Source organism: Podarcis filfolensis, assembly GCF_964270895.1.
Source record: "Podarcis filfolensis genome assembly, chromosome: 4".
Lineage (NCBI taxonomy): Eukaryota > Metazoa > Chordata > Lepidosauria > Squamata > Lacertidae > Podarcis > Podarcis filfolensis.
This window is the reverse complement of record NC_139607.1, coordinates 97,646,020-97,653,197: the sequence shown is the minus strand read 5'-3', so window position 1 is coordinate 97,653,197 and position 7,178 is coordinate 97,646,020. Positions and strand designations below refer to the sequence as shown.

General features: G+C 55.0%; 1 long non-coding RNA gene across 1 annotated transcript; it reads right to left on the bottom strand.

Annotated features, from left to right (window-relative positions):
- Positions 1–1,199: 1,199 nt before the first annotated feature.
- Positions 1,200–6,443, bottom strand: LOC310761022. Its single transcript, XR_014547193.1, has 2 exons — positions 6,342–6,443; positions 1,200–1,702 (listed from the first exon to the last, which is right to left on the bottom strand). It is a non-coding gene; the product is annotated as an uncharacterized lncRNA (long non-coding RNA).
- Between the last annotated feature and the right edge of the window lie 735 nt (positions 6,444–7,178).

Here is a 7,178-nt window from a genome sequence, read left to right as displayed (position 1 = left end):
GTGGAAGGGCAGTTGTGTTACAGGGATCTTGGGAAGCTGTTCCTCCTCTGGCGGGGAGGAAAGCCCCGCCTCCAGTGGGGAGGGGGTGCAGGAACCAGGAGATGCTAGGGAGAGCCCCAACACTGAACCTGAGCAAACCGGAGAGGAGAGAATCATAGAATCATAGAATCATAGAATCATAGAGTTGGAAGAGACCACAAGGGTCATCGAGTCCAACCCCCTGCCAAGCAGGAAACACCATCAGAGCAATCCTGACATATGGTTGTCAAGCCTCTGCCTAAAGACCTCCAAAGAAGGAGACTCCACCACACTCCTTGGCAGCAAATTCCACTGTCAAACAGCTCTTACTGTCAGGAAGTTCTTCCTAATGTTTAGGTGGAATCTTCTTTCTTGTAGTCCCCCTGTTATGTACTGAGCTGAATAGGATCCAAACTGCAGCAGTCTGATTGGTCCTAGAACAATAGGATCCAAAAGGCAGCAGTCTGATTGGTCCTAGAACAAGAGGATTCAGAATGCAGCAGTCTGATTGGTCCTAGAACAATGCAGCAGTATGATTGGTTGGAAGGAACCACCCAATCATGCTCCAGATAGAAGTGAATCCACAACCTGATTGGCTTACAGCAGAATTCCGGAATTAGCCAATCATGTGCAGCCCATTGTGTAAATAATGTATATAAAGCAGATACCTTGAGGGGACTTTCATTCATTCCTCCTCACCACTATGAGCTGAATAAAGAGCATGAAATCACTTTGCGACTTATATTTCACCCCCTTTGCTAGCGCCCACTCTGCGCAGGAGGTTTGGGCGCAGGGAGGGGAGGAGAAGGATGGGGGTCACATGACTGTTATGCTGGGGGAGGTACAAGGACTGACCATGCCCAGATTCTGCTAGCAACTGAGCAGGCATGGACTTGCGACGCTCTGCACTGTAGTTTGTACAGTGGTACCTCAGGATACATACGCTCCAGGTTACATACGCTTCAGGTTACAGCCTCCACTAACCCAGAAATAGTGCTTCAGGTTAAGAACTTTGCTTCAGGATGAGAACAGAAATCATGCTCTTGCGGCACAGCGGCAGCAGGAGGCCCCATTAGCTAAAGTGGTGCTTCAGGTTAAGAAGAGTTTCAGGTTAAGTACGGACCTCCGGAACGAATTAAGTACTTAACCCGAGGTACTACTGTATTAATAATATAGCCTGGTTGGAGTCTCGCCTGTTTGCTCTCGAGCAACCACACCACCACCTGACAGGCAGGATCACTCCCACGGAGATTGTGGGCTGGACTGGCGCAGCACGATGCCAGAAATCGCTTCTGCGCATGCCCAGACACTGAAAATCGCGCCTGCGCAGAAGCGATTTCCGGCGTCTGGACATGCGCAGGCGCGATTTCTGGTATCTGTGCATGCGCAGACGCCATTTCCGGCGCCACTATGCGAGTCCCTGCACTGTGATGCACTACTTTAGCGCAGCGCATGGAGGACTTGCCGAGCGGGCGGCTAGGTTTGCAGGCAGCTCGTGGGCTGGTAAAACAGTCTTGGTGGGCCACATCCGGCCCATGGGCTGCATGTTGCTGACCCCTGCCTTCGCACAACTTAGCCTTTCTCAGCCTGGTGCCCTCCAGATGTTTTGGATGCTAGTTTCCAGCTCTGCTGATGGAAATTGTAGTCCAAGATTCTTGCATTTCAGGGAGCTGGACTCAGGATGCTAGAGAGAGAGGGAAGGGGTTAGACGCTGCCTCTTCCAAGTCTCCCTTGCCCCCTTCTCCCTCCTGCCTGCTCTTGCCCACCCAGAGCCACTCCTGGAGTTCTGCCCCTATCGCCATCCCAAAGACCCCACTCACCTGAGCTGCATGAGGGCCTCTAGGGTCAAGGCCAGGGTCAGGGCCATTGGCTCCTGCCATTGGCTCAGGCACCCAGGATGTCCTGGAAGAGAGCAGAGGGGAGACATCAGCTCTGGTCAGCCGGAGGATAGCTCTGACCCCAAAGGCCAGGCTTGGCTTTCTACGGGATCGGTGTGGCGTTCGTATGGAGCCCCCGGTCGTCTCACAGACTATTGACCTGTACTCCACTAATCTGCTGCCACCAACCAGGTCCTCCCCGGTAAATCACTTAGTCTCAGTCGGGTTCTCAAGTTAACAAAGAAGAGCATAGTTTATTTCAGACACAAACAAACTTTAACTGCACTCCAGACGTTGTTACTCTTTACCTTCTTAGTTTTATTTTATCCTGTCTCTCTCTCTCCTACCTCCCCTCACACAAGAACCCACTGGACTAACTGTTTCACTATTTCCAACTGCCTGCCAACTGCTTTTCCAACTGCCTTTCCCAACCAAAAAGGTAAAGGTAAAGGGACCCCTGACCATTAGGTCCAGTCGTGGCCAACTCTGGGGTTGCAGCACTCATCTTGCTTTATTGGCCGAGGGAGCCGGCGTACAGCTTCTGGGTCATGTGGCCAGCATGACTAAGCTGCTTCTGGTGAACAAGAGCAGCGCACGGAAACGCCGTTTACCTTCCCGCCGGAGCAGTACCTACCGTATGTTCAGTGGCGTAGCGTGGGGGGTGCCAGGGGTGCCGGCCGCACCGGGCGCAACATCTGGGGGGGGCACGAGTCCAGAGGGAAGGGACAAGTTCCTTCCTCCGCCGGGCTCCCCGCCGCCGCCGCCAGCCTTGCGCCCTAGCGCGCGCCCCCCCCCCGCCGCCGCCGCTGCGGCTGCGCTCCACTCACTGCTCGCAGGAGGAGCAGCCGCTGCAGCAGCGCCGACGCCGCCACCGACGCCTGGCCGGGCACCGGCAGCCTCCGCACCCCGATGCCGACGCCGGCGCCATCCCCTCGGCCCAGCCACAGGCGGCGGCTGCTTCTGCCGACTGGGAGGGAGGAGAGCTCCGAGGGGCCTCGACGCGCCCTGCCCTCCCCAAAACCCTCCGAGAGGAAGCCGGCGGGCGGGCGAGGGTCTCCCGTCGGAAGGGGGCGCCGCTGGCTCCGGCTCTCAGCGCAAGTCTCAGCCGCGGGGGAGGGGGGGCGAGGACGGAGCTCGGCTGGAAGCCCCCGGACCCGGCCGGGAGGAGGAGAGGCGCTCGCCAAGCCCGGATCTGGAGCGCCTCGGAGCGCGGGCTCCACCTACAGCCCAAGGAGACGAGGGGGCGGGGAGGCGCCCGAGGGGAGGGGGCTTCGGCTGCCTCGGCCCGCGGGGGCTCCGCAAATAATAAATTTAATAAATTCCTGCTGAGCCTTTGGGGGGGTCTTTGGCTCCTTCGCTCGCCCCCAGCCCCAGTGGCGTAGCATGGGGGGTGCAGGGGGGGCCGGCCGCACCGGCCGCAACATCTGGGGGGGGCGCGCTCGCACTCGAGTGCTAAAATCCACGGGTTAAGGGGCGCAAATTACTTGCCTTGCCCCGGGTGCTGACAACCCACGCTACGCCACTGCGTATGTTTCGCTCTATAAGACGCACTTTCCCCCTCCTAAAAAGTAAGGAGAAATGTGTTTGCGTCTTACGGAGCGAATGCAGGTTCCATGGCTTCAGCAAAAGCAACCCGAAGCCTCCAGAGCGCAGCGGGAGCTCCTGCTATGCTCCGGAGGCTTCGCATTGCTTTCGCTGAAGCCAGGAGAGCAAGAGGGGTCAGTGCGCACTGATCCCTCTTGCTCTCCTGGCTTCGCTTCACTGGAGAGGCGCTGCGCAGCTTTCTCTCTCTGCGCAGTGCCCCTTCAGCAAAGCAGGAGGAGAAATGGAAAGGGCTCCGCTTCTCCTGCTCCTTCGCTGAAGGGGCGCTGCGCATAGAGGGAGAGATTTTTTTTCTTGTTCTCCCCCTCTAAAACTGGGTGCGTCTTATGGTCGGGTGCGTCTTATAGAGCGAAAAATACTGTATTTATCTACTTGCACTTTGACGTGCTTTTGAACTGCTAGGTTGGCAGGAGCAGGGACCGAGCAACGGGAGCTCACCCCATTGCGGGGATTCGAACCGCCAACCTTCTGATCGGCAAGTCCTAGGCTCTGTGGTTTAACCCACAGCGCCACCCGCGTCCCATTTTCTCAACCAAACAACCCACCGAAACCAACCAACTAACCACCAACAACTAACTCAAACCTCAGGCTAAGCCCTTTTATATACAGGTAGGCTCCGCCTCTGGCTTTCCTATTGGTCTATATTTTTCACCCTTTCTCTCCCCCCTGTTCAAACATTTTTCAAATGAAGGGGCAAACGCCACAATCGGCAACCCCATGCCCTAAGCTGGCAGGGTCCTGCTCTCCGGCAGACGCATAAGCCCTTCCCCAAAGCCCCCCACCTCACCATGGGGGTCCCTCGCACCACTGGTCACTCACCAGAATGGCCTCCTCCGCTGTCCGGTGCTTGGATACCTGAAGGGTGTGGAGGCCTCTCAGGGCAGCTTCCTGGCAGCTCTGTCACCTGGAGCAAGAAATCTTGTTCTGGCTCCAGCAAAAGTCATCCTGTCAGTTCCTCGTGAGGGGAGGGCTCCTCCGTGTCCAAGAGTGCAGAGTGGGGGACAAAGAGCCGGGGCAGCTTGAGGGATCCTCTCCCTGTTCTTGTTTTTTCCAACACTCACTATTGCTGGATGGAAGAAAACCCGTGGCACATCTGCAAGAAGAGTAGAACATGGAGACAGGTGAGTTCATCTCAGAGCACCTGGCCAGGTCCTTCCAAGTGTCTTATTTTGGTTTCCTCAGCTTCTACTCAAAGTCCTACTACGAGGTGGGACACCTCAGGCCTCGGGGACAGTCCTGGCCTATGGCCCCCAGAAGGTGCTGATTGTTTTTCTTAGTGCGCCATCCTGCAATATTCCAGGACAGCAGCTTTAATTCTTTGTCCCTCCATGGTGTAGATTTGTTGGGTCCACGGTGTCCAGTGACCCCTTTACGTCTAAAAAAACACTCCCATTAAGTTTGTCAATAGGCATCTGCTGCATAAGGGAATGATTATCCATAACTCTTGGGGACTTAAGGGGGTGATTTGGACTTGGGGGAGTAGCTATTTCATTTGGGGAGAGTTTTAGATAGTTGAACCAGGTACTCGGAGATGTGACAGTCTGTTTTAGTTTTGCCTTACCATACACCAGCGGGGGCTGCGATTGGTCTATTTTCTATTTCCCCAGAAGGTGCTTCCCCAGGGAAGGTGGCCCCCAGCCCTGTCTGATCAGCTGCCTCTGAAAAAGCTTCCTCCATCAGACCCCACAAAATGGGTTGGCTGCTGGGGGGCAGGTGTTCCCAGACCCTGGAGCAGATGGAGCCAGGGTTGGGTCCAGCCATCTGGCTCTTTGCATCTTTTGACCAGCTGTCCCCCCCTCCAGATCTTGCACCCTGAGGTGCCCCCTAGTTCATCGGTGTCCACACTTGCTCACCTATCACCGCAGGCTCCTCCTGGATTTGTAGGGGGCCACCCTGTTCCTCCGCCGGCAGCTGAACAGGGTCCTGATCCGCCTGAACCTAGAATGAGCGTCTCCACCCCCATCGTTCTGCCCGGACACTGAGGTCCAGCTCTGAGGGCCTTCTGGCGGTTCCCTCACTGCGAGAAGCCAGGTTACAGGGAACCAGGCAGAGGACCTTCTCGGTGGTGGCACCTGCCCTGTTGAATGTCCTCCCACCAGATGTCAAAGAGAACAACAACTACCAGACTTTTAGAAGACATCTGAAGGCAGCTCTGTTTAGGGAAGATTTTAATGTTTAATAGATTATCGTATTTTAATATTCTGTCTGGGAAGCTGCCCAGAGTGGCTGGGGAAACCCAGCCAGATGGGCGGGGTAGAAATAATAAATTATTATTATTATTATTATTAGGAGCAGCGGGGAGGGTGTGACTCAGGAGCCCCAGTGGGTGGGGTCTGTTTGTGTCTGTGTGGGGGGCAAAGAGAGGAAGGTGGTGGAGTCTTCCCTGGAACCAGAGAGACCCCCATGAAGGGGGAGAAGGCCGATGGCGTTGGGCAGCTGGAGAGATGCAAGATGGAGCCAGGCAGAGGTGTAGCAGTTGGAGGGCTGGACTAGGAGGTCCTGGGAGAGCAGGGTTCGAATCCCCACTCAGCCATGAAGCTCCCTGGTGGACCTTGGGCCAGCATAGCCTACTTTGCAGGGCTGCTGGGAAGATAAAAATTGGTGGCAGGGAGAACCATGGAGGCCACTTTGAGCCCCTGGGAGGAAAGTGGGCTAGGAATGTCCTAATAAAAGCGGATGATGAGAGGGGAGAGAAAAGGGGAAGGCAGGGAAAGAGTGTGGAGGAGCTGAGCTCTCGGAGAAGACGGGCCGGGTCAATTTCCAGAGAGCCAAGACTGTGCAGGGGACCCCAGGACTCAACCCCCCCCCCAGGGGACCAAGAGAAAGGGGAGGAATCTTACTTACAGCCTGCCCATTTTGTCCAGGGAAAAATCCCACCCTCCTTTCTAAACTAGCTAACTGTCTAAAATGCCCATCCAAGCCTAACTCTGAATCGAACCCCAGTCCTAAACCTAAGCCCAAGCCCAAGCCTACACCTAACCCTACCTCTCTATGTACAAAATAAATATATACCAAATATATACAAAATGTGCACAAATGCGCACAAAACGAAAATGTAAAATGAAAAGTATTAAAATAAAGAAGAAAAAGTTAAAAATTAAGTGTTAAAACAAAAACCTAAAATAATAAATCAAATCAAAATGAGTCAAATCAAATCAATCAAATCAAAGAAATAAATGAAATCAAAATCAAAATAAGAAACTGGAAAAATAACAATAAACCGAACGTCTTCCCTAATCTCCGCCAACCGCCACCAACTCCTCTCTCCTCCACTCGCTTCACTCCTAATGCACAATGGCTGCCTGCAAGTCGGTGGCTTTTAAGGGAGAAGCAAGAGAGGTCACAAAGGAGGGCGGGTCCTTGTCACCGTGGCAACCCCCTCCTACCTGGCCCCTCCCGAGAGGTGATGCTCCTCCTTCAGAACTGCTGTTCCGCCTGCAGCTGGACTGCATCTTCCTCTCACATCCTTCTTCCTGCAGCTCCATCTTCCAAAGGGAGACCAGCCCCACATCCTCCCAGGCAGGCTAGGGGTCTCCATAGAGCAGGATTGGACCATCTGCTTTGCATGCAGGTCTTCCATCCTGGGCGGCATCTCCGGGGGGGGGGGGGCTGGGAATGCCCCCCTGTCTGAAACCTTGGAGAGCTGCTGCCAGTCAGTGCAGGTGCTGTTGGGGTAGATGG